We start from the raw sequence: 16,566 nt of genomic DNA on the forward strand, positions 1-16,566 counted from the left end.
GAAATGGACCATACCAATACTTTTATTTTCTCAAATGTCTTGTAAACATATTTAAGCATTACTGTATTTATTTCAGTAAAATCAGCCTTGCACAATTAGGTATCCTTGAGATATGTTAGAATAATGAATTGCAAGTTCCATTTAAATTACATTTAGTAGATTAAAAAGACTAATTCACAAAGGGGTAAATCTGGGACTAAACATTAGCATCATAAATTAATTATAAAAAATATAAAATCTCTTGTAGCAAAGATTGTAATGTTTTCCTCATCAGAGTCCATAGTGACTTGCATGAGACTTTAAAGTGACACCTTTACTGACAGGCTGAGGGGACGACAGCATTTATTTGTGATTTGTGGTTTTTCTGCTGAGTTAAAGGATGGGAATCAGTTCATTCCTCCTCTTATTATCTTTTTCCTGAAAATTGTACCAATGAATTTCAGTAGCACAAACTCAGCATCTTTCGGGCACAAGTGAGGTACCTGGGAGCTTATTTTATAATATAGGATGTGGAAAATTGAGAATAGCTGTAAATATGTAAACTGAAGAAGAAAAAGACTGGGCATGCAATAGTTTCCTTGTATTTGGCTTATGAGTAGCACATTGTATTGCAGTTTAGCTAAACTGCAATGAATAGCCATGCTGCTTTTTCAACCTAACTCAGTTCTCTTCCTCAGCTTCATTTCCTCAGTCTTCCATTTATTTTGTGTTCACTGGGAAACTTCTGCCAGTTCTTTATGAGACAAATTGTTGGTGTCAAATTGTTACTTTGGTGTTTTCTTCTTTGGAATGGTTGGGTTGGGAGCATAATGAATTATGTAAAGCTCATGTGCAGGAGGGACTGACAATGTAGACAGGAAGCAGTAAGCACTCTGCCAAAAACAAGATGGTTGACTTGAAGTAACTCATAACTCTTGTTCCATTCTTGTCTAACTGCAGGCTCCCCTTTCTTGCTGAGTCATGCCAATGAATTTCAGATAGAACAGATTCCACCTTTTCATCAATATAAATTGGCCTATCCTTTATGACAGTGATCCCCAACCTTTTTGACGCCGCGGCCCGGTACCGGCATCAGCTGGGCGCCGCGGCCCGGTACCGGCATCAGCTGGGCGCCGCCATCTTTTTTTTATGAAAAAGTGCTTCCGGTTTCTACCCGGAAAAGGCTTTCTACCTGGAAAAGCTCACCGGAAGCGCTGGCGCCACCATCTTTTTTTGATGAAAACGTGCTTCCGGTGAGCTTTCTACCCGAAAAGCTCACCGGAAGCACTTTTTCATGAAAAAGATGGCGGCGCCTAGCAAGCCAGCGGCCCGGTAGGAGTTGTTCTGCGGACCGGTACCGGTCCGCGGACCGGTGGTTGGGGACCCCTGCTTTATGATCTCTGTAGCATTAAACAATGTGCTAGTGATAAAAATATGCATAGAACAGGAATAGAAATGTGCAACTTTCTTCAACTTCTCAGAAAAGAGTCATTGTGAAATTTCATGTCTCTCCCTAACTCAGGACCAATTCACACAGTGTATTAATGGATAGATATAGAAACATTCAACGCATACTTGCTGATTGTACTCATTTAGCAGGCCGACTACGTGTTTCCAGAGGAAGATTCAGAATACAGACGTGTTATTTTTCAGAAGGGTACTTTTTAAAAATTCAAATTTGAGCTTAAAAACAGTGTGTAAATTGAAATACTGCAAAATATCTCAGGATTTATGTGGCTATCTTATTTTCCGAAGACCATGCGTACCAATGAATGATTACAAATTGAATGTGCTCTGATATCGAAAATGTTTGGGCAAAATAAAGCTTGATCAGACTGTTAGGAGAAAAACTGTTCAATTGAAATTACCTCTTCCTCACAGAACTTGCTATACTACTGACATATTTTACCAGCTCATTATTCTATAGCTATGCAGTACGTGCTAAGAGCCAGCTTCAAATTATTCAAAGGTTAGCAGGAGATGTTTGAAGGTAGGAATTTTTTTATGTTCAGAAGCTGTTTTTCCTGAAGGACTTTGCAGGCAAATGCTCTTCAGACCCATAAATTCTTCTCTCTCGGACAGTCACTTCCATATGTGAACAAAAATAAGTGAAGAGAACAAAAATAAGTTAAGCAGTCTCTTTCTTAGATTTGAAATCTAAGGTCAGGAAGGTGAGACCATGCATGCCAATCTGTAACCTTGGCTGAGGGTTTGCAGACAGCTTGCTAAAATCTTTTCTGGCTGAGAGATAAGAGCTGCAGGTCTATGCATTCCAGCTAAAATATTGGCCATGTTTGCAAGAGGCTGGTGGAGACAGACAGCCCTGAGTTCACTTTCAGGCCAGTATGTTTTATTTGTTTTCTAAGAATGTCTTAATGAAGTTACACTCTGTGCTGAGGATAAATAGCTGTCAAGCTTGTACTCTCACATCACATATTGTTCCAGAGCAAAACAATGTTTTTATACAGCAAATATGAATCAATTATTTATTTGGCATATTTAAATTACCATACTAATGTAGTACTCTAATAATACATGGAGGTATGTTTAGTAAGGTTTAAACACTGCAATAAAACATGGTTTATTTTGGCAGGAATATACTACTGAGTTTCTCAGGCTCTTCTCTTCCAGCAAAGGCATTAGAAAAAAATTGAGAAATTGTATTTTGATTTTTTTTATTAACCAAGCTTGCATTTATCAAGCCAGGATTAAATTATTATAATTTATGCATTATGAAAATGATTTGTTATATAAAATGGTTGTATTTATATTCTATTTTTTCTTCAGCAACAAAAGATTTCTCCCCCCCTCCCTTCGTAATTTTAAAGATAGTCTTAAACAGATTTTAAAAACAAACATGAAATTATTTATTTAAATTATTTCAGTTTTTATGGCTGTTCCTCACAGATTTGTGGATGGCTAAATACCAAAATTACAATTTAAAATCTCTCTCTCTCTCTCCATCTCTCCCTCCCCCCCTCTCTCTTGGGAGAGATAATAATTTCTTAAATATCAGAGTCTAGTATAGTGATTTATGTGTTAGACGAAGATTGGGAAGACTCGGGTTCAAATCCACTCTCAACCATGGAAGCTTATTGGCTGACTTTAGGCCAAGCTCATATTCCCGATTTCTCACATGATTGTTTATATAGAGAAAAATCAGGAGGGATTGCTTTGTATGCCATTATGAGCCCTGGAGAAAAGATAGCACACGTATCAAATAAATAATAGATAATATATGTGTTAAAAAGTAAGACAGAGGTACCTGCTTGGGAATGGCTCCAGCTAGACCTGGGATATCTAAGGCTTCAGCCTAAAAGATAAAAATATTTTGGAGTGGACATGCAAGGCACACCTGGCATCATCTCCTGAAAGAAGCTACACCTTTCCCTAAGCTTGCCTGGTAACCACACAGACTCAGGAAGATGCCCATTTGGGCTAAGGAGGTGCTCTCAGACTGTGGGTGCCTCCTCTGAAGCATCTTGACGCATCCTTAAACACAAATGGGTATTTCTTGGAATCATCCACCTCTCATGCAAGCCCAGGAACAGAAACTCCACTCCCCCCAAAAGACTACCCTATAGGGGTAGTATGTCTAAGATGAGGATCATTTTGTCTTCTGATCTGAAGTTCTACATATCCCTAACACACAGTATGTGTGTGCACTTACATATATACATACATATACAGTGGTACTTTGGTACTCATTGTTAATAGGTTCCAGGAGGCAGAACGAATATCAAAAACAGTGAATGAAAATATGTCCCTTTGTAGTATTATCACTTATTTTATTCATTCAAACTATGATTTAATTTAATTGCTCTTGTATTTTTTATGTGCCTGATAAACTGTCATCTATCCTGAGATCCTTAGTGTTAATGAGTGGGCTATGAATATTTAACAATTGATAAATAGCTGTGTTCTCATATTACTTTCAGCAATATAGTAGCCTTGTGTGTGCCTGACTTAACATACCTGTTTTATTTCTGGCTGTTTTTTGACTGATTGAAACAAGCAGATGCAATAATAAAATAGTGGACTTTGTGGAAGCAAATTGTCAAAAGGGATCCTAAATTCTACACGTGCTGGTCAGGCCAGCGAAATTGATGTTTTTATTTTTCATTCCAATTCAGGGGTGGCCTCCTCCTCTGAATAAGAATTAAATACATTTTCCAATTGATGTGAACCACATTTTTCTCTATGTGAAAATGATTATTATAATAACCTGTTTCACAGACAAGATATGCAATAAAGCACTTCACTTGCCTACAGAAAACCAATTTAATAATTACTGTCTTCTTTCATCTGGGATTCGGAGATTCATCACACTTCATTCTGGTTGTCAAAATAGCAAAGCAAAGGCTCTTAAAAATCTTTTGTAACAGTTCAAAAAGGAATATAGGTATCCAAACTGCAAAAGAAGCAAAAAGCAAACAGTGAGAGTTAATATGAAGCATATTGTTTGGAATACTTTTTGCATACATATACACTCACATTCTTACACGTAAGGAAGCAATGTCCACGTACTGTTTAACAGTAGACCACAAGTGTGACCTCTGGCTGAACGTAGTTCCTATAAACTATCCACTCCTATTGCCTTGCCTATTTTAAATAGATGTAAAATGGACTCTACGGGCAACTGTGGTGCCAAGTCAATTTGTTGCTTGGCACTATTGTTTGTATCTGTTCTCTGACCTTTGAAACCTGGCATTGGCTGATGTAAATTTGTCTACATTGCAGTTTGTTGTCATTCCAGATTTGGGGAGTAGATAAGCTACACATTTCAAAAAACAAAAAGGAAAGATTCTGCCAAAAGTGTTTAGCTTTTGTACCATGCCAAATGCTTGGGAGGTTGAGCCAAACTCTGTACTGTATAAGATATCCAGTCTTCCCATCAATTGGGAGCATTTTGATTTAACTGAAGCATTTTTCTCTTATAGAAAGTAAGAGAGAATCCTCCTAAAACTGACAGGAGGAAATGTTGGAAGTGTCCTTGGCCACCTCCTGAGTCCACATTCCAATCTGGAAATATTTTTGTATACTTAACCCAGATCTAATTTTTTTTTGTCAACAGTGGCCAAACAGGTGTGGTGATCATGCTGCAATTATTACAATAAAACACAAATTCAGAGTCAGAGAGCAGAAATTCTTTAGGGAGCCAGTAATTTATAGCCCCTGGCCTCATGGTGTGAAAACATTAATTTAATCCCACTACCCTCATTTTGGTTTGATTGTAAATTGCAAACTGTGTTGCATGTATTGCACTGTTGTATAATTTATTTAACAATGGCTCAATCGGTAGAAAACAATGGCTGGTTCATAGAGCTCACTAACCCTCAGACCACATTATGGAATAACATGATCTATGAGCCCAGTGTCATTCTAGCCCAGATGTCTCCAAACTTGGCAACTTTAAGACTTGTGGACTTCAACTCCCAGAATTCTTCAGCCAGCTGAGGAATTCTGGGAGTTGAAGTCCACAAGTCTTAAAGCTGGCTGAGGAATTCTGGGAGTTGAAGTCCACAAGTCTTAAAGTTGCCAAGTTTGGGGACGTCAGGATTCTTTATCCTGATTACATAGCTAGTTAATAGGTCTTCACACTAAACCAAAAGCACTTTGGTTTTAGTGTCTTAGTGTCTAAGCATGCCTAGAAATGTAATCAGGTTGTTAGGAACTAATTCTCTTCAAATTCAGTAGATCTTTTCTCAATTTCCTTAGGATGATACTTCAAATACCCATGCATTGTGTTTGTATTGTAGCTTAATTGATTTGTAGCAGGGTTAGCATATGGACTTCATAATTTAGCCAGCATTTCTAATTATGGCTTTTTTATTGTCTCTTTTGAATGGTGAGTAGATGTTGTTTATCTTTATATGTCAGTTGAAGGTTGATTTGTCTGGCTTTCAGGAATTCTCTAGGATTTTTGGACTTGGCTTGGCCTAGGATACTTAAAATTTCCCAATTAAAACTATGATTAAGTCTGGTCATGTGTCATGAAATTAAGGAGTTTTTCATGAACACCAATCAGAAAACTTGATGAATACGATTCAAAAGAGACAATTAAAAAGCCAAAAAGAAAACAAAAATGCCAAAACACCACCTCACTAGAAATGAACACCCAGATGAGCAGAGGTTAACACTAGGATTAATATTAGATGAACAATCATGAAGCAAATAATATGTCAGTCCAAGACCTACCAACTCAGACAAACAAGCTAATACTAAACAACAGCCCAATCAAGGAACCACTAAGACTACTCCCACCAGCATTGAAGCCACTAATATATAAAGTGGAGTGAACTCCCTTGCCTACTAGCATTGATGATGTTACCTTGTTTGGTAATGAGACATCTGAAAGAAAACAACCAAGCTCAGAGAGCACCACGGACCCCAACCCTGAGCTACAAATATTCTCTTCTATCAAATCTTTTAAAACCATAGATTTTAGATGACAAAATACAATAATAGAATATTTAGAAAGTTAGATAGCAAGAAATACCTTTATTTTTTCTTTTGCCTATGTTATTTGACATTATATCTATAAAGTGTTTTTAGGATAGATTTGGTATGATTATATGATTTGTTATAGAATAAACTGTTTAAAGTATTGTTATCTCATAAAGCATGAATGTTTAAAAGTATAGTCAAATGATTTATTAATAGCGATATTAGGATATATAAGTTTGGATTGACAATATGAGTTGTTATGTAACATAACTGTAATTGAGACTACGAAATGAATGTACAAAACTGATGAACCAACCGACACACTGTACGTACATAAGAGAGTTGATGTTTTAATGTTTTGTTTGTCTTGTTTGTTTGTAGAAAATCAATAAAATTGTTTTTAAAAAAAAACCAATTTAGATTTTGTCAAGTTATTGTGATAAGCTTTACTGTAGTTCATTATCCATTGCAGTTTGTTCAAGTAATGATTAAAATAGTAACTTAACACAATATGCTAGAACTTAAAACAACCTATACCTGCTAGGTTTTCCACATAGCTAACAACAACAAAAGCTTTGATGGTCCATGGCTCTGAATCTAAATCAAGCGGTCTCTGATTTAAAAAAAAATTTCCCCATTGATTCTAACAGAAAATGTATCAAGATTTTTACTCCATAAAATTAAACTCTGGAGATTTCTTCCCAGGTTATCTACTTTAATTTCCATTTCTCCACGAAACACTTGCAGCCTGAAGCAAAAACACTTCCAAAAACTTTTCAGATGAATTAATTTGCCTTTTACAATGGTTGGATTATGACTCTGACTTCAGACCCATGGAGGAAACAAGTTTGCTGTTTGGCTGAAAATAAATGTCAAAATAATTTTAGCAACATGTTCTTTGAAAACCAGCCCTATTTCAAATGATACCAGGGTTTCTTGAGTTGAATAGCTTATAAACATCCACCCAGAATAACAGGGGCAGTTAGGATTGACTATTTCCAGGCTTTGTTTCACATGCTGTTTGTAGGGTGGATGATATTTGACTTGCAGTAACAGAATAGAAAGAGAGAATATACAGTCAAGAGCCAGTTTGATGCAATTGCCAAGGCATCAACTTAAAAACCAGAAACTGTGAATTCTAGTCCTACCTTTGGCACAAAGTTAGCTGGGTGACCTTGGTCCAGTCACCTTCCCTCAGCCTTAGGAAGGAGACAATGCCAAACCAGTTCTGAAAAACCTTACCCAAAAACCTGACAGGGACTTTGTCAGCTGGAAAGCCCATGTTCGAGATCCGAGCACCATGCAACTGGGTAAGCTCCTGTTACTTGTCCCAGCTCCTGCCTATTTAGTAGTTTGAAAGCGTGCAAATGCAGATAGAACCTCTGGCTTCCATAAAATAAACATCAGACATTTTCAATGAAATGATGAGTTGGGAAAGAAATTGATACAAAATACACAGTTCTCTTTAAATTTCATATTCTCACTATCATAGCTACCTGGTTTTATTGGAAGAATGTGGCATTCATTTGCCAAAGAGAGGTCTATGTCTGATGCTACTGGATCAGTTATCATACTAGACGGTGTGAATTTTCTCACAAAGAGAAATTGATGTCATTGAATACAAATACCATTTTTTTAAAACTGAAACAAGCAAACACCAAAGGGCTCAATCTTTATGCTGTAATCTTGGCACCCAAAATACAATACAGACACTGGTGGTATAGTGAATATATATAGGAAAAAAGATGTATTTCTACATGTATCACAAAGAACCTGCTATTGCACTGGCTCTATTGACTTACCGCCAGGTTTATGTTTGCATAGGATTTTCTTCTAGGTCCCAAGAGAAACGTGTAAAGGTCTGGCCCACATAGTGCAATCAGTGCAGAGGATGCAATCATGTCAGAGGAAACTGTTTAACACTTCATTTAAATTTGACTATTATTGCTCCTTCTAGGTAATATACTTTTTTCCAATACCCAGTGATGAAATATTGCACTTTTGGATTGGCATAAATGATTCGTAGCTAGGATAAATATTTTCAAAACTGGCTATGAAGACCTTTATTACAAATGGACTTTAGAAAATTCTACCTTGCCTTTGGAAGTTTATGTTTATCAGCAACTATAACTTGTGAAATTGAGCATTTTCAACAGCACTGCAAACTCATAGATTTATTTGCTGTCTAAAACATAGTATAAAATAGAGCTGTGACAAAATATTCATAAAACATATACACTGCCATACAGTATATAAATTCTGTACATGAAGGTAGATACAGAGATTAATAAATTAAAAAAAAAAACCTCTCCATATTTGCTGGTGCTGGTAGACATACTGTAGTATGAAGCGGATGTAGTAGGAACAGCAGAGCATAGAATTGCTCCATGTCGCCAGAGTTTGTACCCTTCACTCCCACTAGCTTGAATCAAAAAAAAGCTTTTCTTTGATTAGCTCAGTGACATATTGTAGATGGAGAGAGGTGTTAGTCAAATAGGAGGAGGAGTTCAGTAGCACCTTTTCCATTTAACACATTGTATTAAAAGGCATAAGCTTTTGTGAGCCAAACCTGACGTCATCAGATGAGTCTTATGCCTTTTAGTAAAATGTATTATTTAAAAAGGTGCTACCAGACATCTTTTGTTTTTTGACTTTCAGTTAGATGGAAAGTCTAGCAAATCAGTGTCTATCACTCCCTATGCAGAATCTTCCTAGCTGGGAAGGAACTTACTGTTTCCAGAAAGCAGAAAGGTTTAAGATGATGACGATAATGATGATACCAATGGTGTGTTTCTATCATATGTGGATTGTATCTTAATCATGCAGATGTATGTGATAGGCAGCTGTCAGTTTACAACCTTTCGTTTCACGATAGTTCAAAGTTACAGTGGCCTTGGGAAAAAAATGATTTACTTTATGTACTTATGATCATTCCTGCATTCACATGTGATCACAATTCAGGTGCTTGGCAACCAGCTTGCATTTATGAGCAGTTGCAGCATCCTGAAACCACATGATACAATTTGTGACCGTTTTTGCAAATAGCTGCCCCCCCCTCCAAAAAAAAAAACCCATTGGAGAAGATGGATTCACTTAATGACCTCATGATTCACTTGATGACTGTGTAATTTCCTTAACAACTGCTGTAAAAATTGTCATAAAATTGGATCCAACTTGATTTAGAACTTGCAAAATAAATTCCAGTCCTAATTATGGCCATAAGTCAAAGATTGCCTGGATTCAAGACATCATATTGCAACATCTCTGGCTTTAAAAGTTCTGTTAGATCCTTTTGCAGAAATTTTGGAGTTAACAGAACATTAACAGAACATTAAGGACAAAAAAACATCAGTGCCTCCCCATTTCTTTCTGTGGATCTCAGACAGTTCTATCCTCCACCTAGACAAAATCAGGGCTGCTTATATTCTGGTTTAATTCAGTACATTAATTTTATGGCATCAAATTAGTGTTAACTCTTAGCAACCACATAGATAGATTTTCTCCATGATGCTCTTTCTGTAACCTGGTCTTTCAGGTTTTCTAATTGTGTACTCATCACCACTGTAACTTAGTGCATCCTCTTCCTATGCTGCCTCTTCATAGTCCAAAGTGTCAGAGGGAATATCATTGCTTGCACAATTCTGATCTTCATAGGTATACACACACGTGGTATCTAAATGGCCTTTTTAAGGCCTTCATGGCTGTTCTACCTAGTGCTTGGCTGCAGTATATTTCTTGACTATTTGTTCCTTTACAATTAATGGCTGATCCTAAAAGGCAGAAGTTATCAGCCACTTCAATATCCTTATTGTCAATTTTAAAGCTGATTGCTTAGCTTTTGTCCTTAGCATGGCCTTATTGTTTTAGGGTGCTTTTTGACTTTTCTTACCACAGCTTACAGTTTGGCTATCATGGTAGTGTCATCAGCATAGCTCAGGCCATTAATGTTTCTTCCTCAGTTTTAAAACTACACTCATCTTTCAAGCCAGCTTCTCTTAATATATGTTCAATATGCAGGCTGAATAAATAAGGAGAGAAAATGCAGCCTTGTCTCACTCAATTTAGTACATGCTATTTTTTTTAATAATTAAGGAAGCAATTCAGTAGTCCTGGGATAACATCCATGAACAGGAAAAAACATGCATCTGATTTCTCTCTCTAAGGCTGGGGAAATGGAGGGGTTCTTGAATCCTTTCCCCTGTATCTCTGGGTCCACCTGATAGGAAAGGTCAGAAAAGAGAATGTGATAGGGTTTGAACCAGGGGTCTTCAAACTTGGCAACTTTAAGACTTGTGGACTTCATCTCCCAGAATTGGCTGGAGAATTCTGGAAGTTGAAGTCCACAAGTCTTAAAGTTGTCAAGTTTGGAGACCTCTGGTTTGAAGGGTGGAAGGTTGTGTTCAAAGTCTTCTACAATACTTCTGGTCAGAGGGATTATTCCTTCCCACACTTCCACCCTACAGTTTGTTACAAATAGGATGATGGACTTCCTTGGGTGCTGCTATTAAAAGAATCCAGTAGAACCAACCTATTAATCATTCTATTGCATGTTATTAGTTGTGTAAAAAGGCATCTGTTTGACACTGTTGATTGTTTAAGCTCATAGTAAAGTAATCCAATTACTGTTTATCAAATATGTAATTACAGCTGCATCACTTATTTGGGAGTGAGGCTTATTAAGTACAATTAGACTTGCTTCAAACATTATTATCTTGAAAAGAATTGTACAATAAAGCTACAATCCTCTACGCACAGTAGAAAAGTACAGTGAACAATCAGGCTTATTTCTTACAAGGCATGCATAAGGATTGCAGCCGTGACATGAACAACCTTTTCCTTAAAAAACCACTCACATTTTTAAAGTATATGACTGAATTAGATTGAGGGTATTTTGCATATCCTCAAAGTTGACAAGTGTTTTTGAAATTACAAAAAACTTATTCAAGCTAAAAACTTAAAATTAAAAATATGCTAAAGAACTTAATCTAATTCATACACAAGATTTCTCTCACTTGCTTGTTCTCCACCTCCTCAATCAATTGCCTTAAAATCGGTGAATGAAAATCATCTTTGTGCTTCCTCTTCTGCATCTTGTTTATACATTCTCTAGAATAACACTCTGACATATTTTGAAATTCTTCAAAGATGTTAAAATGTATTACTTAATGTTAGATTTCTGTCCTTTGCCTGAGCATTTAATCAGCTTTCGTTGTATGGTTTCTATGAATAAAATAAAAATGCAGGTTTCTATTTGACGGAGCTTACTATGTACTCTTTGTGAATATTATGGAGCATTCTCAGTTTGCAGTAGCACAGCTAGAGGGCTGCCTCCTATTATAATACCAAGGAAACACGGAGGGGTGGTGAGAGAGAGGCGAGTAAATGGGTGTGTGTGTATTTATATATAACTGACCCAACCTGCCGTTTCAGATTTCAGTTTTAGCTTATCACCCTGCTAGTTCCTTCCAGCCTTTGGATATTCCTCTGCCCTTTTGCTGACGGATCTGCTAGGGTGAGGAAAGGAGCTATTACAGCTTCTTTTTCTCTTTTCCCCCTCCTCCTTTCTTTTAAGTTCTTCAGTGAAAGTTTCCAACTGTCTTTTTCCAGTCTCCACCTTTGAGTCGTCAGTCGTGATAACAGGGATTTAACAACGACAACACAAGATCTTGTAGCCAAACTACGGAGGGATGCTGCTCACTTTACCTGAAGGTAAAACTAGATATTCCAATTGAGTATTTATGCAAACCTGCTTTCTAGCTTTACAAACATTGTGACAATCATTTATCTGGATTGAGGTACAGGACTGGCAGTTCTAGCGTGCTTCCAGTTAATATTTAAAACTGACTTATCTGGGTTGATATAAAGTGTAGAAGTTGTGGAGAGCATGGGAATGGAGGAAGTTGACTCCAAATACTTTTGTGTAAGATTATGAGAAATTAAATTACAGATGTGTTAAATTTATGATGCATGTGCTAAAACTCGAATCTTAATACACACATACAAGGACACCCATTTCATCCAGAATGTTCAATGTTACTGTATCTAGAGACAATATTGTTCCAAAATGGAATTTATGCTCAAGTTAGAAGTTAGTATCTGATTTCAAAGCTACAATTCTGTTTTTTTAATTCAGTGTATAAATACTATGTACCTTGCATGATATAAATGCCAGTTTAGTGCAAATTATAAGATTATATATCTTGGTTTTGCAACACCTGGAACTGATTCCATGTATTGCTTGTACAGTAAGTTGAAATGTGTATGTTGTTCTGTGTAGGTGTAGACAATATCTAATCAACCCTTAGTTTGAGAGGGAGTGCCCCATGATAAAGCTAAAACATCAGAAAGAAAGAAAAGAGAAGGAAGGAAGGAAGAAAGGAAGGAAGGAAGGAAGGAAGGAAGGAAGGAAGGAAGGAAGGAAAGAAAGAAAGAAAGAAAGAAAGAAAGAAAGAAAGAAAGAAAGAAAGAAAGAAAGAAAGAAAGAAAGAAAGAAAGAAGCATAAAATGATGTGGCTATTTTTAAGGAATGTATTTGCTATTGATTACAGGTGGTCCTCAGGTTACAACAACAATTGGGACCAGAATTTCTGTTGCCAAGCAATTTGGCCATGTAGTGCAATGTCATGTGATCACTTAGTGACAGCAATCCTAGCAATCATGTCATATCCCCAGGACCAAGTGAGAAGAGATGAGTGCCAAGCAAGCAGCCAGACAGTGACAGCCATCAGTGAGAGCTGCAGGCATCGGGGAAAGGGATATTGCAGGCAAGCAGAATTTAGACAGGTGCATGAGTGCCAGAGGTGCTGCAGGCAGGTGCTCCAAAGTGCAGGCAGATATGCAAGTGTTGCAGGGGGGTAGGGGGATTCTGTGAACTGTGCTCCTAAGCACAGGAGAGCATTAATGGGGGCAGAACACCACTGGCACGGGAGTGCAGGTGGGCAAAACCACAGGGAAAACTGAAGCAACTTCCAACTTCCTGCTTGGTTCCCCACTGACTTTGCTTGAGAGAAGCAAGCAAGGGATATTGGAAATGATAATCATGTGATTATGGAGATGTTGTGATGGCTGGAACTCCAGGGTTGTAAGTTATTGTTCAGGGCCATTGTAATTTTGGACGGTTGCTGAGAGCTACTGGTTATGTATGAGTGCATTTGTCTAAGGACCCTGCTGTCCTCCAGAAGTTAGAGAATTTTAATTTCAATCAACTTCAAGTCAGAGGTGATGGAAGCTGCATGGCATTTTGAAGTGTGGGACACAAATTCTTAATCACTGGCTAGTGAGAATCAGAATGAATTTTGGAAGAAACTTTCTGGGGGGGGGGAAATGAAACCACCCTAGAACTTACTCTTAAATATCAGATTGCTACTGGTACAATTAAATTTCAGTGGGTTTAGATTAAATGCCTATGATAGTTTGCCTGCCTACTCAAGATTACAGTTATCATGATATCTCATATTCTCTCCCTCTCCCTCCCTCCCTCCCTGTATCTACATGGCCACAATGTGTCCAAATTATCAGCCTGTAGAACTTGATTGGATACCAGAGTCTACTTGCAATAGTGGCAGGCTGATCAGGAAATAGATCTCAAAACTTGTTGCTATGTTCTATAGGTAATTTTTGGTGTTTGGGAGACAATCTGTTTTATGGTCATACATGAAAATACACAAATTTACACTTTTTTAGCTTTAAGAAAATTTTCAATGATTGGGTTATTTGATAATATATCACCAGGCTCAGTGAAAGTGGTTCGTTTCTGTGGCATCCTGTTTAATCACTTCGTTATCTATTATGGTTGCTTATTACATTAAAAAAAATACGAATTCTATATATGGTCAGCAGTGGTATAACAGGATATTGGTCTTGAATCCAAACTGAGAGTCAGCTATGGAATTTAATTGGATTATTGTATCATTCTAGGTCAAATGTGGTTTGTTTGCCTTGGATTTGGTGAATTTTGCAAACCCAAACATTATGGCTTGTAAACTCTAGTTTATAGTTTAGGAATATTACCGAGGACGGTAATCCCTTCCTCACGATCTAAAAGCCCTTAAATAAGAGTGGAGGGGGTACGCCATTTTAACTAGGACGAGCCCCTCTGACAAAGAAGACTCCTAATACTACCTCATCACCTCAAAACTTACAACTTTTCTACCTCATCACATATACCAACGATTAGATAATCAATTTCTATAAAATATTTTATTAATGGTTTAATTGATTTATTGTTTTTAACTGATTAGTGTGATTAGAGTGTTTAGTACAAATAGTATGATTACTGACTAGTTTAAAAGACCAAAATTCATGCAATTTAATTGAATAGTAAAATCTTTGATTTAGTGAATTTAAATGAACAGTGTGAGTAATGATTAGTGTAAATAATTGACTAGTGATTAGAGTAATGAATTGACCAGGCTGATTGTTGCTTAGAAATACTATCTGACTTGAGAGATTACTACAATAGATTGTTTGATATTGTTTGATGTAATATTGACTATATAGATTACCCTAAATTGTTCATTTAATTAATTCAATCAACGTACTATTTTACCAATATTACCATGCCAAAAAGAAAATCCTACCTCAAACCACAACTCAATGAGAAGACAATCCCCACCAATGAACTACAAGACTCCTGCACCAATGAACTTCAAGACTCCTGCACATGCCTTAAATGCTGCAAAAATCTAATAGATAATAAATACTCCATCAAATGTTCTCTGTGTAAAAATACACCCACCATGACTGCTTGGGATTACCTGAGCAAATGATTCGATACCTAGAATCATCCAATGAGTTTCCATATTTCTGCAAATTATGCATATCCAAACTAGATCTGTCTAAAAGAGATGATACCGCGAAACCATCAAAACATCCCCAAACATTGAAACCATTGAAACATCCTCAACCATCGAAACCATTAAAACATCCCTCAACACCATATTAGCATCCCTGGACGCCGTAAAAGAAAGAATAACCAACCTTGAAAAAAAAGACACAACACAAAAACCTGAACATCAAATAGCCACAAACCACATCTCCACCCAACAACCACAATCCAATCCAAAACCCAATCCACAAATAAACGCAACCCAGACAAATATTGATATCCCAATCCTCATCAGAGAAGCTGTTGTTGAGCGTGAACGGAAACGTCCAAACGCCATCTTATTTGGACTAGAAGACAGCATTGTCAATGATGACATCACAACTGTCCGAAACATCATCAGCGATTACCAAGCATCAACCATCTCCGGCGATGAAATACTTGACATTTCCCGCATTGACCGAGAGCTCAAAAATAGAGACGGCTCTGTGGCCCCACGCTTGTGCAGGATCATTTGCAAAAATGAATCAAGCAAACGTAAACTCATTTACACTATAAACTCACTCGCCAAAACCAACACCAACCACAAAAACCTCCGTTGCCGCCCTGACTTAACCATACAGCAACGTGCCCGCTCCCGTGCACTCCGCATCGAACTCAAAACCCGTCTAGACAATGGAGAGAAGGACCTGTACATTGACTACCATGCTGACTGCATCAAAAGTAAGACACGCAACCCAATACCCAACTTTTACCCTCAACCACTACCCTACCTCAACCACCTACCACCACCCACCATCACCCAAAACTACCCACCACCCACCATCACCCAAGACTAGGCACGCACGCCCCCAACTACCTCAATCCCAACTGCTGCCGGACTTAAATGCAAACTACTCAATGCAAGAAGCCTCGTGAATAAAATACCTGAATTTCTCATCCTCTTAAATATGGCTAACTTCGACATTATATTTGTCTGTGAAACATGGCTCAATGCATCTCTCCCCGACTCCATTACCACAGTAAGAGACTATCATGTTTACCGATCAGATCGTAAAAATCGTCGAGGAGGTGGTGTTGCTATATTCTATAAAAATCCTTACATCTAAAAATATCCAAGTTACCCAGGAGCTTGCCCTTCCTGAAACCATCATCTGTGAACTATCCTTAAATATCACAATTCGATTCTTACTATGTTACAGAGCACCTGATTATGACATCGAACATGTAAACAAGCTAAATACACTACTAACATGGGCTACATCCTGCCCATACCCTTTTATCTTTCTTGGAGATTTCAATCTACCTCATATTGA

General features: G+C 37.4%; 1 protein-coding gene across 10 annotated transcripts in view; it reads left to right on the plus strand.

Moving 5' to 3' along the window:
* Positions 1–16,566, plus strand: part of PLEKHA6 (pleckstrin homology domain containing A6) — a 214,915-nt gene that overhangs the window by 60,072 nt on the left and 138,277 nt on the right. For 2 of the 10 annotated variants that reach the window (XM_087959713.1, XM_087959714.1), the window contains one exon: positions 12,034–12,135. The exons of 6 other annotated variants lie outside the window; for them this stretch is intronic. The gene's annotated coding sequence lies outside the window, so the exon portion shown is untranslated. Of the gene's footprint in view, positions 1–11,851; positions 12,136–16,566 lie in introns of those variants that run through there. 2 more of the 10 variants (XM_087959712.1, XM_087959715.1) reach the window with 2 other exon arrangements.

This window comes from Notechis scutatus, chromosome 3 (assembly GCF_049901735.1).
Source record: "Notechis scutatus isolate UNSWTSFEM ecotype Mainland chromosome 3, rNotScu1.2, whole genome shotgun sequence".
Lineage (NCBI taxonomy): Eukaryota > Metazoa > Chordata > Lepidosauria > Squamata > Elapidae > Notechis > Notechis scutatus.